An 18,301-nucleotide genomic window follows, 5' to 3' on the forward strand; every position below is an offset into this window, starting at 1 on the left:
AGGATGAGGGGAAGATGTGTTTAGCAGAACCTGGACTCAGAAAAAGCTATGTGGAGAGGGCTGTGAATTTTGGTAGGGGATACAGCCAGCCTCAACAAACTTTTAGTAGCAGTAGTAGTAGTAGTAGTAGTAGTGTTACTCAGTTGTGTCCGACTCTTTGTTACCTCACAGACTGTAGCCCACCTGGTTCCTCTGTCCATGGGATTCTCCAAGCAAGAATACTGAAGTGGCTTGATATTCCCTTCTCCAGAGGATCTTCCCTACCCAGGGATCGAACCCAGGTCTCCTACATTGCAGGCAGTTTCTTTACTGTCTGGGCTACAGGGAAGTCCGAAACAAGCTTATAGTGAGAGTAAATAACTGAAGTCACCATTCCAATCTCCTACTGATGCTTCCCATTGAACAAATCTAACAGAAATCAGAGTACAAGCAAGACTATGTGGTCTAAACATGTGAGTCTCCTGAGACAGAGACAAGGGAAGAGTGAAAGACATGTCTGGAGGAGCAAATAGAGATATGCAGTACACAGGACATCTAGAACCATGCTGGACGTCTGCTTGCTGCAGGGAAAAGCCAATTCTGATTCCATGTTGAAACTGTTTATTGGATTCGCTCTTCGTTGCTTTTGTTATTGTAATCATTCATAATGGTCTGCTTCAGAGAATCCAGCCCCTCTGCCTGACTGTTACTCTAAAGTGCCTTTGTTCAGAACTTTGTCCACCAGTAGATGGCAGGAAGGAAGAAATTAACACATTCCCTGCCAGAGGCTTGCCATTCTAGGAGATATTCGCAAGATTTATGTATGGCCTTTCTGCTTTGTTTCTTCACCTCCCCCATCTCTGATCTATAAAAGAACCTGTTATCCAGACCCTGATAAGATGGTTATTTTGAGACATTAGTCTGCCATCTTCTCAGTCAGCCAGATCTCCCGAATAAAATCATATTCCTTGCCTCAACACCTCATCTCAAATTCTTTGGCCTGTTGTGTGGTGAGCCGAGAGAGCTTGGACTCAGCAATATGCTCACTTTGCAAGTTCTTTTTATCTGTTGATAAATTGCTGATTTTTAAAACTTGACAAAACCATCATATTCTGCTTTAGAAGTATGACTATGCATTGGCATTTGAAAGCACTTCTTTTTCAGGACCATCTGCAAATTCAATTGACAGTTATTTTCTCACTATTGCCTCCTCTGCCCTTCTAGTTCCATTACAATTATGCCAAATAAAAAATTTCCAAAATTATTGCTTGATTTTTCTTTTAAACTATTTCTTACAACAGAGATTAAGTAAAATCTAACCTTTACAGTTCCAATTTTTTTAAAGTGCCCTCTAAAAGTTTCCATATTAAACAAACTTAGGAAGCTCTAAATTAAACTAAGGTAAGCCAATTTATGCTAAAAATTTTCTAGTGCTCTTAATATGTATCTGTGATTGATGACTCTCCTGGAATAGGTAAAAGACACAGTACTTCCCAAGCTTATTTGATCAGATTTTTTTATCTTGAGAAATTACTGTCCTATGGATCTGTCTGGAAAACAGAGGAATGACATGAACAATGAAGTCAATGGTGCTCCAACACTTCCTCCATTCAGAGACAAACAAAAGGGGAGCAATCGCAAAGATCCTTATAAAGGTCCTGTGAAATGTGGATAAGGATGTAGGGGATGGTCTTGGAAATATTGGAGGCGAGTTCTTGGAGAGGTACTTGGTCAACTCTCAGTAAAAGCAATTCACAATTTCAACTATGGAACTTTATATTCTAGGCCTAATCCAGAGTGAAGCTAGTTTTGTTTCTTTGATTAATCCTTGAAAAAGGACACAGGAGATGCACCTACAATAGTGGTCAGAAGAGAGCAAAAGTAAGAAGAGAATTATTTTATTTCCTATGAGAGGTAGGTCCCAAACTGCTAAAATCCAGAGTATTTTTGATAGTCTCTCCATTCACCCTATCAGACATTTGTACCTACATGAAGTCATTGTTAGACAACACTTAGTATTCCATCAGTTGACAAGAATTAACTCAGGAGGTTTTCTTTAAATTATTACTGGAATATAACTGCTTTACAACGTTGTGTTAGTTTCTGCTGTGCAATGAAGTGTATCAACTATATGTATACATATATCCCCTCCCTCTGGAACCTCCTTCCTACCTCCCCATCCCACCCATCTAGGTCATCAGAGAACACCAGGGTGGGTTCCCTGTGTTATATAATAGCTTCCTGCTAGCTAGGAAACGGCAACCCACTCCAGTGTTCTTGCCTGGAGAATCCCAGGGACGGGGGAGCCTGGTGGGCTGCCATCTATGGGGTCACACAGAGTCGGACACGACTGAAGTGACTTAGCATAGCATAGCATAGCTATCTATTTTACATACAGTAGTGTATTTATGCCAGTCCTACTCTCCCAGTTCATTCTACCTTCCCCTTGCCCCACTGTGTCCACATGTCCTTTCTCTACATCTGAATTTCTATTCTGGCCCTGCAAACAGGTTCATTTGTGCCATCTTTCTAGATTCCATGCATGCATGCATGCTCAGTTGCTTCAGTTGTCTGACTCTTTGTGACCCTATGGACAGTAACCCGCCAAGCACCTCTGTACATAGGATGCTCTAGGCAAGAATACTGGAGTGGATTGCCATGCTCTCTTCCAAAGGATCTTTCTGACCAAGAGACTGAACTCAGTTCCTTCCTAGTTCTTGCTTCTTTAGGCTAACCTAAAAAAGCGCAGGTGGCTGCGATGGGGACGCTAAGCGCTGCTGAGAGGAGCTACCCCACGTCCGAAGTCAGGGGCAGAAGCCAGGAGGACCCCATGCCCGAAGGGCGGCGGCCAACAGGAGTTACCCCACGTCCGAGGTCAGGGGCAGTGGCCGAGAGTGACAGACTGCGACAGCGCAGGAACGGCCGAGAGGAGCTACCCCACATCCGAGGTAAGGGGGGCGGCCGAGAGAAGATACCCAGAATCCGAGGTCAGGGGTGGTGGCCAGGAGGAGCTACCCCACCCCCCTAAGCCCGAGGCCAGGGGCAGCTGCGGGGAGGACCAACCCCATGCAGTGGCAGCGCGGGCACAGGAGGGCCTAGAGGAGCTATCCCACGTTCAAGGTCAGGAAGGACGGCGGTGAGGAGATACCCCTCGTCCAAGGTGAGGAGCAATGGCTGCGCTTTGCTGGAGCAGCCGTGAAGAGATACCCCACGCCCAAGGTAAGATAAAAACAAGTAAGACGGTAGGTGTTGCAAGAGGGCATCAGAGGGCAGACACACTGAAACTATACTCATAGAAAACTAGTCAATCTAATCACACTAGGACCACAGCCTTGTCTAACTCAATGAAACTAAGCCATGCCCGTGGGGCAACGCAAGATGGGTGGGTCATGGTGGAGAGATCTGACAGAATGTGGTCCACTGGAGAAGGGAATGGCAAACCATTTCAGTATTCTTGCCTTGAGAACCCCATGAACAGTATGAAAAGGCAAAATGATAGGATACTGAAAGAGAAACTCCCCAGGTCAGTAGGTGCCCAATATGCTACTGGAGATCAGTGGAGAAATAACTCCAGAAAGAATGAAGGGATGGAGCCAAAGCAAAAAGAATACCCAGCTGTGGATGTGACTGGTGATAGAAGCAAGGTCTGATGCTGTAAACAGCAGTATTGCATAGGAACCTGGAATGTCAGGTCCATGAATCAAGGCAAATTGGAAGTGGTCAAACAAGAGATGGCAAGAGTGAATGTTGACATTCTAGGAATCAGTGAACTGAAATGGACTGGAATGGGTGAATTTAACTCAGATGACCATTATATCTACTACTGCAGGCAGGAATCCCTCAGAAGAAATGGAGTGGCCATCATGGTCAACAAAAGAGTCCGAAATGCAGTACTTGGATGCAATCTCAAAAACGACAGAATGATCTCTGTTCGTTTCCAAGGCAAACCATTCAATATCACAGTAATCCAAGTCTATGCCCCAACCAGTAACACTGAAGAAGCTGAAGTTGAACGGTTCTATGAAGACCTACAAGACGTTTTAGAACTAACATCCAAAAAAGATGTCCTTTTCATTATAGGGGACTGGAATGCAAAAGTAGGAAGTCAAGAAACACCTGGAGTAACAGGCAAATTTGGCCTTGGAATACAGAATGAAGCAGGGCAAAGACTGATAGAGTTTTGCCAAGAAAATGCACTGGTCATAACAAACACCCTCTTCCAACAACACAAGAGAAGACTCTATACATGGACATCACCAGATGGTCAACACCGAAATCAGATTGATTCTATTCTTTGCAGCCAAAGATGGAGAAGCTCTATACAGTCAACAAAAACAAGACCAGGAGCTGACTGTGGCTCAGACCATGAACTCCTTATTGCCAGATTTAGACTTAAATTGAAGAAAGTAGGGAAAACCACTAGACCATTCAGGTATGACCTAAATAAAATCCCTTATGATTATACAGTGGAAGTGAGAAATAGATTTAAGAGCCTAGATCTGATAGATAGAGTGCCTGATGAGCTATGGAATGAGGTTCGTGACACTGTACAGGAGACAGGGATCAAGACCATCCCCATGGAAAAGAAATGCATAAAAGCAAAATGGCCGTCTGGGGAGGCCTACAAATAGCTGTGAAAAGAAGAGAAGCGAAAAGCAAAGGAGAAAAGGAAAGATATAAACATCTGAATGCAGAGTTCCAAAGAATAGCAAGAATAGATAAGAAAGCCTTCTTCAGTGATCAATGCAAAGAAATAGAGGAAAACAACAGAATGGGAAAGACTAGAGATCTCTTCAAGAAAATTAGAGATACCAAGGGAACATTTCATGCAAAGATGGGCTCAATAAAGGACAGAAATGGCATGGACCTAACAGAAGCAGAAGATACTAAGAAGAGATGGCAAGAATACACAGAAGAACTATACAATCAAGATCTTCATGATCCAGATAATCACTATGGTGTGATCACTGACCTAGAGCCAGGCATCCTGGAATGTGAAGTCAAGTGGGCCTTAGAAAGCATCACTACAAACAAAGCTAGTGGAAGTGATGGAATTGCAGTTGAGCTGTTCCAGGTCCTGAAAGATGAAGCTGTGAAAGTGCTGCACTCAATATGCCAGCAAATCTGGAAAACTCAGCAGTGGCCACAGGACTGGAAAAGGTCCGTTTTCATTCCAATCCCAAAGAAAGGCAATGCCAAAGAATGCTCAAACTACCGCACAATTGCACTCATCTCACATGCTAGTAAGGTAATGCTTAACATTCTCCAAGCCAGGCTTCAGTAATATGTGATCCATGAACTTCCTGATGTTTAAGATGGTTTTAGAAAAGGTAGAGGGACCAGAGATCAAATTGCCAACATCCGCTGGATCATGGAAAAAGCAAGAGAGTTCCAGAAAAGCATCTCTTTCTGCTTTATTGACTATGCCAAAGCCTTTGACTGTGTGGATCACAATAAACTGTGGAAAATTCTGAAAGAGATGGGAATACCAGACCACCTGACCTGCCTCTTGAGAAATTTGTATGCAGGTCAGGAAGCAACAGTTAGAACTGGACATGGAACAACAGACTGGTTCCAAATAGGAAAGGGAGTACATCAAGGCTGTATATTGTCACCCTGTTTATTTAATTTATATGCAGAGTACATCATGATTAACGCTGGACTGGAAGAAACACAAGCTGGAATCAAGATTGCCAGGAGAAATATCAATGACCTCAGATATGCAGATGACACCACCCTTATGGCAGAAAGTGAAGAGGAACTAAAAAGCCTTTTGATGAAGGTGAAAGTGGAGAATGAAAAAGTTGGCTTAAAGCTCAACATTCAGAAAACAAAGATCATGGCATCCAGTCCCATCACTTCATGGGAAATAGATGGGCAAACAGTGGAAACAGTGTCAGACTTTATTTTTCTGGGCTCCAAAATCACTGCAGATGGTGACTGCAGCCATGAAATTAAAAGACGCTTACTCCTTGGAAGGAAAGTTATGACCAACCTAGATAGCATATTGAAAAGCAGAGACATTACTTTGCCAACAAAGGTCCGTCTAGTCAAGGCTATGGTTTTTCCAGTGGTCATGTATGGATGCGAGAGTTGGACTGTGAAGAAGGCTGAGCGCCGAAGAATTGATGCTTTTGAACTTTGGTGCTGGAGAAGACTCTTGAGAGTCCCTTGGACTGCCAGGAGATCCAACCAGTCCATTCTGAAGGAGATCAGCCCTGAGATTTCTTTGGAAGGAATAATGCTAAAGCTGAAACTCCAGTACTTTGGCCACCTCATGCGAAGAGCTGACTCATTGGAAAAGGCTCTGATGCTGGGAGGGATTGGAGGCAAGAGGAGAAGGGGACGACAGAGGATGAGATTTCTGGATGGCATCACTGACTCAATGGACATGAGTCTGAGTGAATTCTGGGAGTTGGTGATGGACAGGGAGGCCTGGCATGCTGCAATTCATGGGGTCGCAAAGAGTCAGACACGACTGAGCAACTGATCTGATCTCATCTGATTCTTCTCTAAGTCATAAAATCATAAAACATTAAAGTTGGATGGGACACTGGAAGACATCCAGCCTAAGACTCTCATTTGGAAGATAGGAAACTCAGGTTTAGGGAAATTAAATGACTTAAATAGGGAAGAATGAGTTCTCCTGACTCCCAGTCCAGTGCTCTTTCCACACAATGACTTGAAATCAAAGAGAATCAAGTGTAAGCAGAGAACCAAAAGCATGATCATGAAATACTAACTTGAAAATCACCTAGCTGTATGCAGATGTACATGGTCTTGCGAACTCTTTCATATTCTTGAGGGTTGCCTTTGGCTGCATGCATGCTTAGTCATGTCCGATTCTTTAAGACCCCATGGACTATACAGTCCATGGAATTGTACAGGCCATAATACCAGAATGGGTAGCTTTTCCCTTCTCCTGGGGATCCTCCCAACCCAGGGATGGAACCCAGGTCTCCTGCATTGCAGGCAGATTTTTTACCAGTTGAGCCGCAAGGGAAGCCCAGGGTTGCCCTTGAATATATCTTAATGAAGTCATCTTAGGAACAGTAATGGTATCCACAAGAAAGGTAAAAATCTATTTACTGCTTTTTCTTGTTGATTTAAAGAATACTTAGGTTTTTAGGATAGCAATTCTTGTCTCCCAGCAATGCATTGTGTGCTAATCTTAGAAATGGTTCCTTTAGCACTTACCTTTAAGGTAAAAATGATGGACTGGCCAATGAAAAAAGTACTGCCTTCTCTATTACATCAGTACACATTTATCCAGTTTGTGTGCAATGGAGGAGACAGCAGTAGCTTTGATCACTGTTCCTCTATAATACTAAGCAGGGGGAACAAAAATTCAGTGTTCGAAATCCTGGATCACAGATAGAAGGGAGGGAAGCACAAGATGAACTGAAAATGGGTCACTCAAGTGCTAAAAGTGACTTCTGCCTCCAGGCCTTTTCCCCTGATCTTCTATCCTGTGTCCTACTCCTCTGGAGGCAGGAGCTCTGTGTGTATATTCACATGTGTGTGTATTGTACCCCTCTGTTCCCGACATAGCCTTGGCCTGTCTGTAACCAATCATGCCAATCTGAAGAGAACATAGTGTCAGGGCCCTCAGTTATAAATAGAAAGTGTTTGACAGCAATATTCTTTTCTGGCTTAGTAACTCCTAGGCTATCTCAGTTTTCTTTTTTTTTAATTAATTAATTTATTTTAATTGTAGGCTAATTACTTTACAATATTGTGGTGGGTTTTGCCATACATTGACATGAATCAGTCAAGAGTGTACATGTGTCCCCACCCTCTACATCCCAAACCTCTCCCTCCTCCCTCCCCATCCCATCCCTCTGGGTTTTCCCACTGCACTGGCTTTGAGTGCCCTGTTTCATGCATCGAACTTGGACTGGTCATCTATTTCACATATGGTAATATACATGTTTCAATGCTATTCTCTCAAGTCATCCCACCCTCTTCTCCCACAGAGTCCAAAAGTCTGTTCTTTATATCTGTGTCTCTTTTGCTGTCTCGTATATAGAGTAGTCATTACTATCTTTCTAAATTCTATATATATGCATTAATATACTGTATTATGCCTTTGGCTAATGACCAACCTAGACAGCATATTAAAAAGCAGAGACATTTCTTTGCCAACAAAGGTCCGTCTAGTCAAGGCTATGGTTTTTCCAGTAATCATGCATGAATGTGAGAGTTGGACTATAAAGAAAAAGCTGAGAAATGAAGAATTGATGCTTTTGAACTCGGCTGTTGGAGAAGACTCTTGAGTCCCTTGGACTTCAAGGAGATCCAACCAGTCCATCCTAAATGAGATCTGTCCTGAATATTCATTGGAAGGACTGATGTTGAAGCTGAAACTCCAATACTTTGGCCACCTGATGCAAAGAGCTGACTCATTTGAAAAGACCCTGATACTGGGAAAGATTGAGGGTGAGAGGAGAAGGGGATGACAGAGGATGAAAAGGTTGGATGGTATCACCACCTCAATGGACATGAGTTTGAGTGGACTCCGGGAGTTGGAGATGGACAGGGAGGCCTGGCATGCTGTGGTCCATGGGGTTGCAAAGAGTCAGACACGACTGAGTGACTGAAATGAATTGAACTGAACTGATATTGTATTGATGTTTTTCTTTCTGACTTACTTCACTCTGTATAATAGGCTAAGTTTCAACCACCTCATTAGAACTGACTCAAATGAGTTCTTTTTAATAGCTGAGTAATATTCCATTGTGTATGTGTACCACAACTCTCTTATTCACTCATCTGCCAATGGACATCTAGATTGGTTCCATGTCCTGCTGCTGCTGCTGCTAAGTCGCTTCAGTTGTGTCCGACTCTGTGCGATCCCATAGACGGCAGCCCACTAGGCTTCCCCGTCTCTGGGATTCTCCAGGCAAGAACACTGGAATGGGTTGCCATTTCTTCCTCCAATGCATGAAAGTGAAAAGTGAAAGTGAAGTCGCTCAGTCGTGTCTGACTCTTAGCGACCCCATGGACTGCAGCCTACCAGGCTCCTCCATCCATGGGATTTTCCAGGCTAAACAGTGCTGTGATGATCATTGGGGTACACGTATCTCTTTCAATTATGGTTTCCTCGGTGTGTATTGCCCAGCAGTGGGATTGCTGGGTCGTATGGCAGTTCTATTTCCAGGTTTTTAAGGAATCTCCACACTGTTCTCCATAGTGGCTGTACTAGTTTGCATTCCCACCAACAGTGTAAGAGGGTTCCCTTTTCTCCACACCCTCTCCAGCATTTATTGTTTGTAGACTTTTTGATAGCAGCCATTCCGACTGGCGTGAGATGGTACCTCATTGTGGTTTTGATTTGCATTTCTCTGATAATGAGTGACGTTGAGCATCTTTTCATGTGTTTGTTAGCCATCTGTATGTCTTCTTTGGAGAAATGTCTGTTTAGTTCTTTGGCCCATTTTTTGATTGGGTTGTTTATTTTTCTGGAATTGAGCTGCATGAGCTGCTTGTATATTTTTGAGATTAATTCTTTGTCAGTTGCTTCCTTAGCTATTATTTTCTCCCATTCTGAAGGCTGCCTTTTCACCTTGCTTATAGTTTCCTTCATTTCACAAAAGCTGTTAAGTTTAATTAGGTCCCATTTGTTTCTTTTTGCTGTGATTCTTCATGTCAGAGTGTGTTCTGCCTATGTTTTCCTCTAGGAGTTTTATAGTTTCTGGTCTTACATTTAGATCTCTCTCAGTTTTAACAGTGATCAGAGCAATGTAACAACCCCAAGTGGTTGTAGAAGTCTGAAAAGGCATGTGAAAGGAGTTACTTTCTACCCCAATCACGTCTCCTGACTTCTATGCCTTTGGATATAAGGGCTTAAAAAGAAAATATAGAACTTAACAATGTTGTAGCACATTCATCCTCTGATGTGACTCTCCCAAGCACCATTTGAGATGAGATTGGACAGGTAATAGCCCCACTGACAATTGAGACTATTAAGGCTTAGAGAAGATAAGGTGACTTACCTAAGGTCACCCAGATGGTTAATAGCTGAGCTGACTACAGGACCCCATAGTTTCTCCAAGTGCCTAACTTCAGGGTCCTAGAAACAAGGTATTGACAAAAAAGTCAAGGCCTCAAAATTCACTGATTTGCTCTAAGGCCATTACATACACATGACATTGTGTGGCTATTGGGATGAAAGTAAAGGAGAACCCCATGATCATCTTTCCTTTGCTATGCCTGCCATTTCTGCAGCTAAGAAGAACATCTTGGGAGAACCGTTTTAAAACTACTCTACAAACTGGCTCTTGGCATTTCTAGAAAGAATTATTCACCAAAGAAAACTTTAGCTATTATCATTTATAATTGAGGAAGAAATAGAGACTCTGATTACCACCATGTGGCATGTTCACAGATTGTGTGGGGGCCTTTGGGAAAAGCATACCTGCTAAGCCTTGATAGAGCAGTAAACAGAAAGCTCAAACTGTGCTCTACAATCTCTCTGTGGGATATGACCTGTAATCTTCATTATAAAAAGAGAGAACATTGTTTTTTTCTGCCTTTCAATAGGCAATTCACTCTGAGTCAAAGAGATTGTGGATAAAAATGTCCTGTGCTTTTGAAATTCACAATCTGCTGGACAATAGTCTCACAGTGTTATGAACATCAGAGTGAGAACAAGAAGTCCCTGCGCCTCCCTGCATTGCCCTCTCCTCTTCCCTCCTCTCCCCAACACCCCCCTGCTTCCTCCACCTGTCCTTCCCTCTGCCTTCAGCTCCCAGGGCTGCTTTTGTGTTAACTCCCATTGCCTTCACAAAGAGTGCCCCACTGTCACTCACAAATAATGACTAGTGTCACAGATGAACCCTTAGGCCCTTTGCTGAACTCCGACTTGAAAAATGTGGTGATTTAAAAAATCCTCCTGTCTGCTAAATTTCCACCAAGGGAATAAGATACAAAATCATGTTCTTTTTCACAGAAATGTTACTAGCCTGTGGGTGTCAACAGAGGAAGTCTGCTGCATCCCACAGTGACTGGAGTGCACACCTCCCTTCTCATGAGCAAAGAACAAGCTGCCCGGCAAATCCTCACCCACCAGAACTGTATAGTCTCCTCCCCCTATTTGTTTGGTGGGTTTGTATTTGGGGGCATTTGTTCTGGAGCTGTGGGTAAAAGAAAACAAGTTGAGTTAGCTACCATCTTTCACCACAGAGTGAACCTGACTCAGAGAAATTACCAAGTCTGAGGTAGTCTCAACCCCCACAAACACAAATGCCAGCCTTCCTCAGCATCCAGTTACTTTGTACCAATAAACAACCCCACCTCCCTCCTTCCTCTTGAAGAATAATCAGTATATGGTGTCGTACACTGGCTGTTCCCACTTCAATACCAAATGTCCCAATGCTTCAGTTCCTTCAGGTTGCCTCAACACACAGAAGATACCCCACAAAGAAGGTGTCTCAAAGAAAGAACTTCATTTTACTCTTGAAATCAAGTATTTTCAAAACAAAGCTCGAACTCGGTGATTGAGTTATGTGATGATTCTCTTCCTGAATTAGGTAAGATGTGAAAGATAAAAATCCATGAGACACATTATATCTGCCCCCTAGCCACACAGATAATGCTACCAGGTAAGGGCTGTGTTTGTCTAATACAAACACATCATTTCTCAAAATGTCTTCCACCTGCTCAGAAACACCTGGAATAACTATTCAATCATATAGACCATGGACCTTCCAAATTGTAACTTCTACATTTAAGCAACTGTTCCAGGTTATTCTCAACCCCACTCAAGTTTGAGAACCACTGATCTAAACTAGGGAGAGATAAGCATATATCCAGGGACTCCATCTATGGCTGATTAAGCTAGTTTTAGGCATGAATCACATAAGACAGAAGAATTTTGAAAGCCTTGCCAATTTTCTGTTTTCTCCCTACTTCTTTTAATATTTAAAACATCACATGCTAAATCAACATTGTGAAAAAAAATTCAACTGAATAAATTTTAAAGATCTTACTGGCTTTATTCAACAATTCATGAATCAGGTAACATCTAATCTCAGCAAACAGAAAGGAAGGAGCTCCTTGATGGAGTGCATAGCCTCCTGTTGTTCTATGGGTAGCATCAGAATCATATATAAATAATTTAAACTTAAATGTGGGTTGAGCCTAGGTTATGAATATGAAATATGAATAACTTCATATTTCCAAAAGTTCCCCAGGTGATTCTATTGTGTACCTTTAGTTGAGAATAACATCCGAAATGATTGTCTCCAAATATTAAGGTATATACTCCTCTTTGCCATTCAACTATAGTACATGTATTAGAGTTTACAGTACCTATAAATACCCAGGAGGAGGCCATGCATCATGGGATTCAGTTAGTAAATGGAGGACAATGCAGGCAAGAAGCATCGGATATAAGGATCCAACAATAAGATAAGATCAGGATTCAAAGATACCATGGAAAGCTAAGAAGGGAGTGATTTTTTCAGGACAAGGGGAGTCAAGCAAGATTTCAGTGAAAGAACCAAAACAGGAACCTCCGCTCTGGAACTTGAGCAAAAATAAATGGCAATTAAGCAGGAAGCCGGGTATCAAAGCCAGGCACACAGGGAAGGCACTGCTCATACACTGGGCTTCTTAAATTTTCTCTAGATGCAAGATTGGTTCTAGAAGGTGGGAAATGGACTCAGGAATGTGGTAGCAGGTAAGAAGGTTTTCAGGGACCCTAGAGATGGGTGTGGAAGGCATCAAAAGAGGAAGCAGGCAAATCATCAAGCTTTCAAAAGTGTCTATCCTTCAAAATATTTGAAAAAAAGAGAAGAAGCATGTGGTGAGAAACTATGGTGGTATGTTTTTAGTTTAGGGTGAATGAGTAAGAACTCTGATTACTTGGGAATCACATCTTAGTATACCTTCATTGTCTTGATTCTAAATATCTCAAAGCACTTTCTGGTCTTGTCTGGGCTTCGTATAGGAAACTGGTTACACATAAATCCTATTTGTTTTCTTTAAGTAAGTCCCTTAGTTCTAGATTTTTTTCTTCTCATTTGCCTTTTTAACCTAAGTTTAATTTGTTGTTATAATCAGGATCCATTTAATTAATATCTTATTACATGTACATTTATTTTTGAAATAAATCATGTACCAGTATCTTTAGAAATTTTATTCAAAATGCTGCATAATGTTTACTTTTTAAAATAGAATAAATTTAAATAATTATTTCGTAGAAAAGCTTTCTGAATTTTTATTATTTTGTAAAGAGTGTGGAACAACACACTTTCAGGGATATTTCATGTTTATTTCACAGAGCACATGCCCACACAAGAGCTATTTCTGATTAACTGACCAATTGATCCAATCAAACCAACACTATATCTAGTATTTAAACTCTGAGTATGTCTTTAGCAGGAATTTTTCCTCAGGAAATAATCAATTCAGTTTTTCTAATTCTGTACCCAAAAGGATCATGAATAAAATTGCCTGCATAAATAGCCTCCAACTGTGTGGATTGAAGCCATTTAAGACCTTTTTTGGTACAATAGGAGATATCTAACATGAAATTCTCATTGAATGAAACTCTTTACTAACTCAAAACCTCACACATAACTATTTATTAAACTCAATTAACTAAATAAAGTTAGATGGATCTTCCAATACATTAGATAATTCCAATTTCACTCTGGGAAATACATGTTAAAACCCAGTTTCTCCATTAACCACTAAATGCACCCATTTCTCCTTCATTTTCTCATTTTTTGCCATCTCTGACACTGCATTTCACATCCTTCTTCCCCTAATTCATCTCCTAACACTTATAATCTAGAATTCTTTTATTCTTCATTTCCCAAGGTATGTTTATGTGTTGAATCCACAGCCAGAACACCTCATTCATCAGTTCATTCAGTTAATCAGCAAACATTTATGGCATACCTTCTATGTACCAGGCCTTTTCAAAATATTGAGATATATTCGATGTATATTATATAATTTATGAGTACACAGAATACTGGTTTACATTTTTAAAGGTTATACTCTATTTATGGCTATTATAAAATATTGGCTATATTCCCCATGGTGTACAATATATCCTTGTAGCTTACTTCTTTTATAAATAATAATTTGTACCTCTTAATCTCCTATCCCTATCTTGCCCCTCCTTCCTTCCCTCTCCCCACTGGTAACTGCCAGTTTGTTCTCTGTATCTGCAGGTCTGTTTTTGCTTTGTTATATTCACTAGTTTGTTATATTTTTTAGATTCCACAGGTAAATGACAGCATACAGTAGTTGTCTTTCTATGTCCGACATTTCACTTAATAACCTTCAAGTCCACCCATGTTGCTGCAAATAGCAAAGCTTCATTCTTTTTTACATTGAGTAATATTCCATTTTGCATGCTCAGTTGCTCAATCATATCTGACTCTTTACAACTCTGTGGACTGTAGCCAGCCAGGCTCCTCTGTCCATGGGATTTTCCAGGCAGGAATACTGGATTGGGTGCCATTTCCTCCTCCAGAGGATCTTCCCAACCCAGGGATCAAACCCATGTCTCCTGCAACTTCTGCATTGCAGGTAGATTCTTTCCCACTAAGCCATCTGGAAAACCAGTGTACCATTACATGTGTGTATACACACTACCTCCTTATCCATTCATCTGTTGATGGACATTTAGGTTGCTTCATACCTTTGTCATTGTAAATAATGCTGGTATGAATACTGGTGTGCATGTATCTTTTCATATTAGTGTTTTCATTTTTTTATGGATAGATACTATGGAATGGCCAGATCATGTAGTAGTTCTATTTTTAGTTTTTTGAAACCTCCATACTGTTTTCCATGATGGCTGCACCAGTTTACAGTCCCACAAACAGTGAACAAGAGTTCCTTTTCTCCACATCCTTGCCAATATTGTCATTCATGTTCTTTCTGATGACAGCCATTCTGTCAGGTGTGAGGTGACATCTAATTGTGATTTTAATTTGCATTTCTGTGATGATTAATGATGTTGAACATCTTTTCATGTGCCTGTTGGCCATCTGTATGTCTTCTTTCGAAAAATGTCTATTCTGATCTCCTGCTCATTCTTTACTCAGATTGTTTTTTAATATGGAATTGTATGAGTTGTTTATATATTTTGGATATTAACTCCTTATAGGTAGTTCAGTTCAGTTCAGTTCAGTTGCTCAGTCGTGTCCAACTCTTTGTGACCCCATGAATTGTCACATGCCAGGCCTCACTGTCCATCACCAGCTCCCAGAGTTCACTCAAACTCATGTCCATGGAGTCGGTGATGCCATCCAGCCATCTCATCCTCTGTCGTCCCCTTCTTCTCCTGACCCTAGTCCCTCCCAGCATCAGGGTCTTTTCCAATGAGTCAACTCTTTGCATCAGGTGGCCAAAGTATTTGAGTTTCAGCTTCAGCATCAGTCCTTCCAATGAACACCCAGGACTTATCTCCTTTAGAATGAACTGGTTGGATCTCCTGGCAGTCCAAGGGACTCTCAAGAGTCTTCTCCAACACCACAGTTCAAAAGCATCAATTCTTCAGCGCTCAGCCTTCTTCACAGTCCAACTCTAACATCCATACATGACCACTGGAAAAACCATAGCCTTGACTAGATCGACCTTTGTTGGCAAAGTAATGTCTCTGGTTTTGCATATGCTATCTAGGTTGGTCATAACTTTCCTTCCAAGAAGTAAGCGTCTTTTAATTTCATGGCTGCAATCACCATCTGCAGTGGTTTTGGAGCCCCAGAAAATAAAGTCAGCCACTGTTTCCACTGTTTCCCCATCTATTTGCCATGAAGTGATGGGACCAGATGCCATGATCTTAGTTTTCTGAATGTTGATCTTTAAGCCAACTTTTTCACTCTCCTCTTTCACTTTCATCAAGAGGCTTTTTAGTTCCTCTTCACTTTCTGCCATATGGGTGGTGTCATCTGCATATCTGAGGTTATTGATATTTCTCCTGGCAATCTTGATTCCAATTTGTTCTTCTTCCAGCCCAGCGTTTCTCATGATGTACTCTGCATATAAGTTAAATAAGCAGGGTGACAATATACAGCCTTGATGTACCCCTTTTCCTATTTGGAACCAGTCTGTTGTTCCATGTCCAGTTCTAACTGTTGCTTCCTGACCTGCATACAAATTTCTCAAGAGGCAGGTCAGGTGGTCTGGTATTCCCATCTCTTTCAGAATTTTCCACAGTTTATTGTGAGCCGCAATCATTAGCAAATATTTTTTCTCATTCAGTAGCTTGTCTTTTTGTTTTTGTTAATGCTTTCTTTTGCTGTACAAAAGCTTTTCAGATTAATTCAGTCCTATTTATTTATTTTCACTTTTATTTCCTTTGCTTTAAAGGACAGATCCAAAAAACTATTGCTATGATTTATGTCAGAGTGTTTTGTCTATATTTTCTTCTATGAGTTTTGTGAGGTTTGGTCTTACATTTAGGTCTTTAATCCATTTTGAATTTGTTTGTATGTGATGTGAGAAAATGTTCTAATTGCTTTCTTGTACATGAGGCTGCTCAGTTTCCCCAGCACCACTATTGAAGAGACTGTGTTTTCTCCATTGTATATTCTTGCTTCTTTCATTGTAGATTAATTGACCATAGCTTTTGTGTTTATTTCTGGGCTCTCTATTCTGTTCCAGTGATCTATGTGTCTGTTTTTGTGCCAGTGATACACTGTTTTGATGATTGTAGCTTTGTAATACAGTCTGAAGTCAGGGAGCATGGTTCCTTCAGTTCTTTTCTTTCTCAAGATTGTTTTGGCTATTCAGGATTTTTTGTGTCTCCATACAAATATTAAAATTATTGTTTCTAGTTATGTGAAAGATGCCCTTGGTATTTTGATAAAGATTGCATTGAATCTCTAGACTATCTTGTGTAGTATGATAATTTTAACAATAATAAGTTTTTCCAGTTCTATGAACACAGTATATCTTTCTATCTATTTGCATTGTCTTCAACTTATTTTATTAATGTCTTAAAGTTTTCTGAGAATAGGTCTTTTACCTCCTTAGGTAGGTTTATTCCAAGGTATTTTATTCTTTTCAGTGTGATAGTAAATGGAGTTGTTTTCTTAATTCTCTTTCTGATAGCATGCTGTTCCTGTATAGATATGAAGCAGAATTCTGTATATTAATTTTTCATCCTGCAACTTTACTAAATTCATTGATGCACTCTAGGAGTTTTCTAGTGGCATCTTTAGAATTTTCTATTTTATAGTATCATGTCATCTGCAAACAGTGACAGTTTTACTTGTTCCTTTCCAATTTGGATTACTTTTATTTCCTCATCTGTCCTGATTGCTCTGGCTAGGACTTCCAATACCATTGTATAAAAAGTGGCAAGAGTGGGCATCCTTGTCTTGTTCCTGATCTTAGAGGAAATGCTTTCAGTTTTTCATCTTTGAGTATGATGTTAGCTATGGGCTTGCCATATATGGCCTTTATTATGTTGAGGTATGCTCCCTTTATGTCCACTTTCTGGAGAGTTTATGTTTATCATAAATGGATGTTGAATTCTGTTTAAAGTTTTTCTGCATCTACTGAGATGATCATATGATTTTAATAATTCTTTTTTGTTAATTTGTTGTATTATGTCAGTTGATTTGCAAAAGTTGAGACATTCTTGCACCCCTGCAATAAATCCAACTTGATCATAGTATATGGTTCTTTTAATGTATTGTTGTATTCAGTTTGCTAATATATTGTTGAGAATTATTGTGTTTATATTCATCACTTTCCCCTATAATTTTTTTTTGTGTTGTCCTTTTCTGATTTTGGTATCAGGGTAATGTTAGCCTCATAAAATGCTAGAAAACATTCCCTTCTCTTTATTTCTTTGTAAAAGTTTGAGAAGGATAGGTATTATATCTTCTCTTAATGTTTGGTAGAATTCACCTGTGAGGCTGTCTGGTCCTGAACTCTTGTTTCTTGGGAAGTTTTTAGTTATTGTTTCAATCTCCTTAGAATTCCATCTATTCAGACTTTCTATTTCTTCATGATTCAGTCCTGGAAGATTTATGAATCTAAGAATTTATCCATTTCTTCTAATTTGTCCATTTTTAGCATATTCATAATATTCTCTTATAATCTTTTGTGTCTCTGTGGCAGTCATTGTACTTTTGCTTTTTTGTTTCTGATTTTATTTATCTGAGCTTTCTCTTTTTCTTTTGTGAGTCTAGCTAAAGATTTGTCAGTTTTGTTTATCTTTTCAATAGCCAGCTCTTAGTTTTATTGATCTTTTCTGTTATTTTTTAGTCCCTATTTCATTTATTTCCACTCTGATCTTTATTATTTCCTTCTTCTTTACTAACTTTGGGCTTCATTTGTTCTTCTT

General features: G+C 40.3%; 1 long non-coding RNA gene across 2 annotated transcripts in view; it reads left to right on the top strand.

Moving 5' to 3' along the window:
- Window positions 1-1,243, top strand: part of LOC133243444 (uncharacterized) — a 111,967-nt gene extending 110,724 nt beyond the window's left edge. For both annotated transcript variants that reach the window (XR_009735087.1, XR_009735086.1), the window contains one exon: window positions 172-1,243. This is a non-coding gene — a long non-coding RNA (uncharacterized LOC133243444). The remainder of the gene's footprint in view (window positions 1-171) is intronic.
- The last annotated feature ends 17,058 nt before the right edge of the window (window positions 1,244-18,301 follow it).

Source organism: Bos javanicus, chromosome X (genome assembly GCF_032452875.1).
Source record: "Bos javanicus breed banteng chromosome X, ARS-OSU_banteng_1.0, whole genome shotgun sequence".
Classification (NCBI taxonomy): domain Eukaryota; kingdom Metazoa; phylum Chordata; class Mammalia; order Artiodactyla; family Bovidae; genus Bos; species Bos javanicus.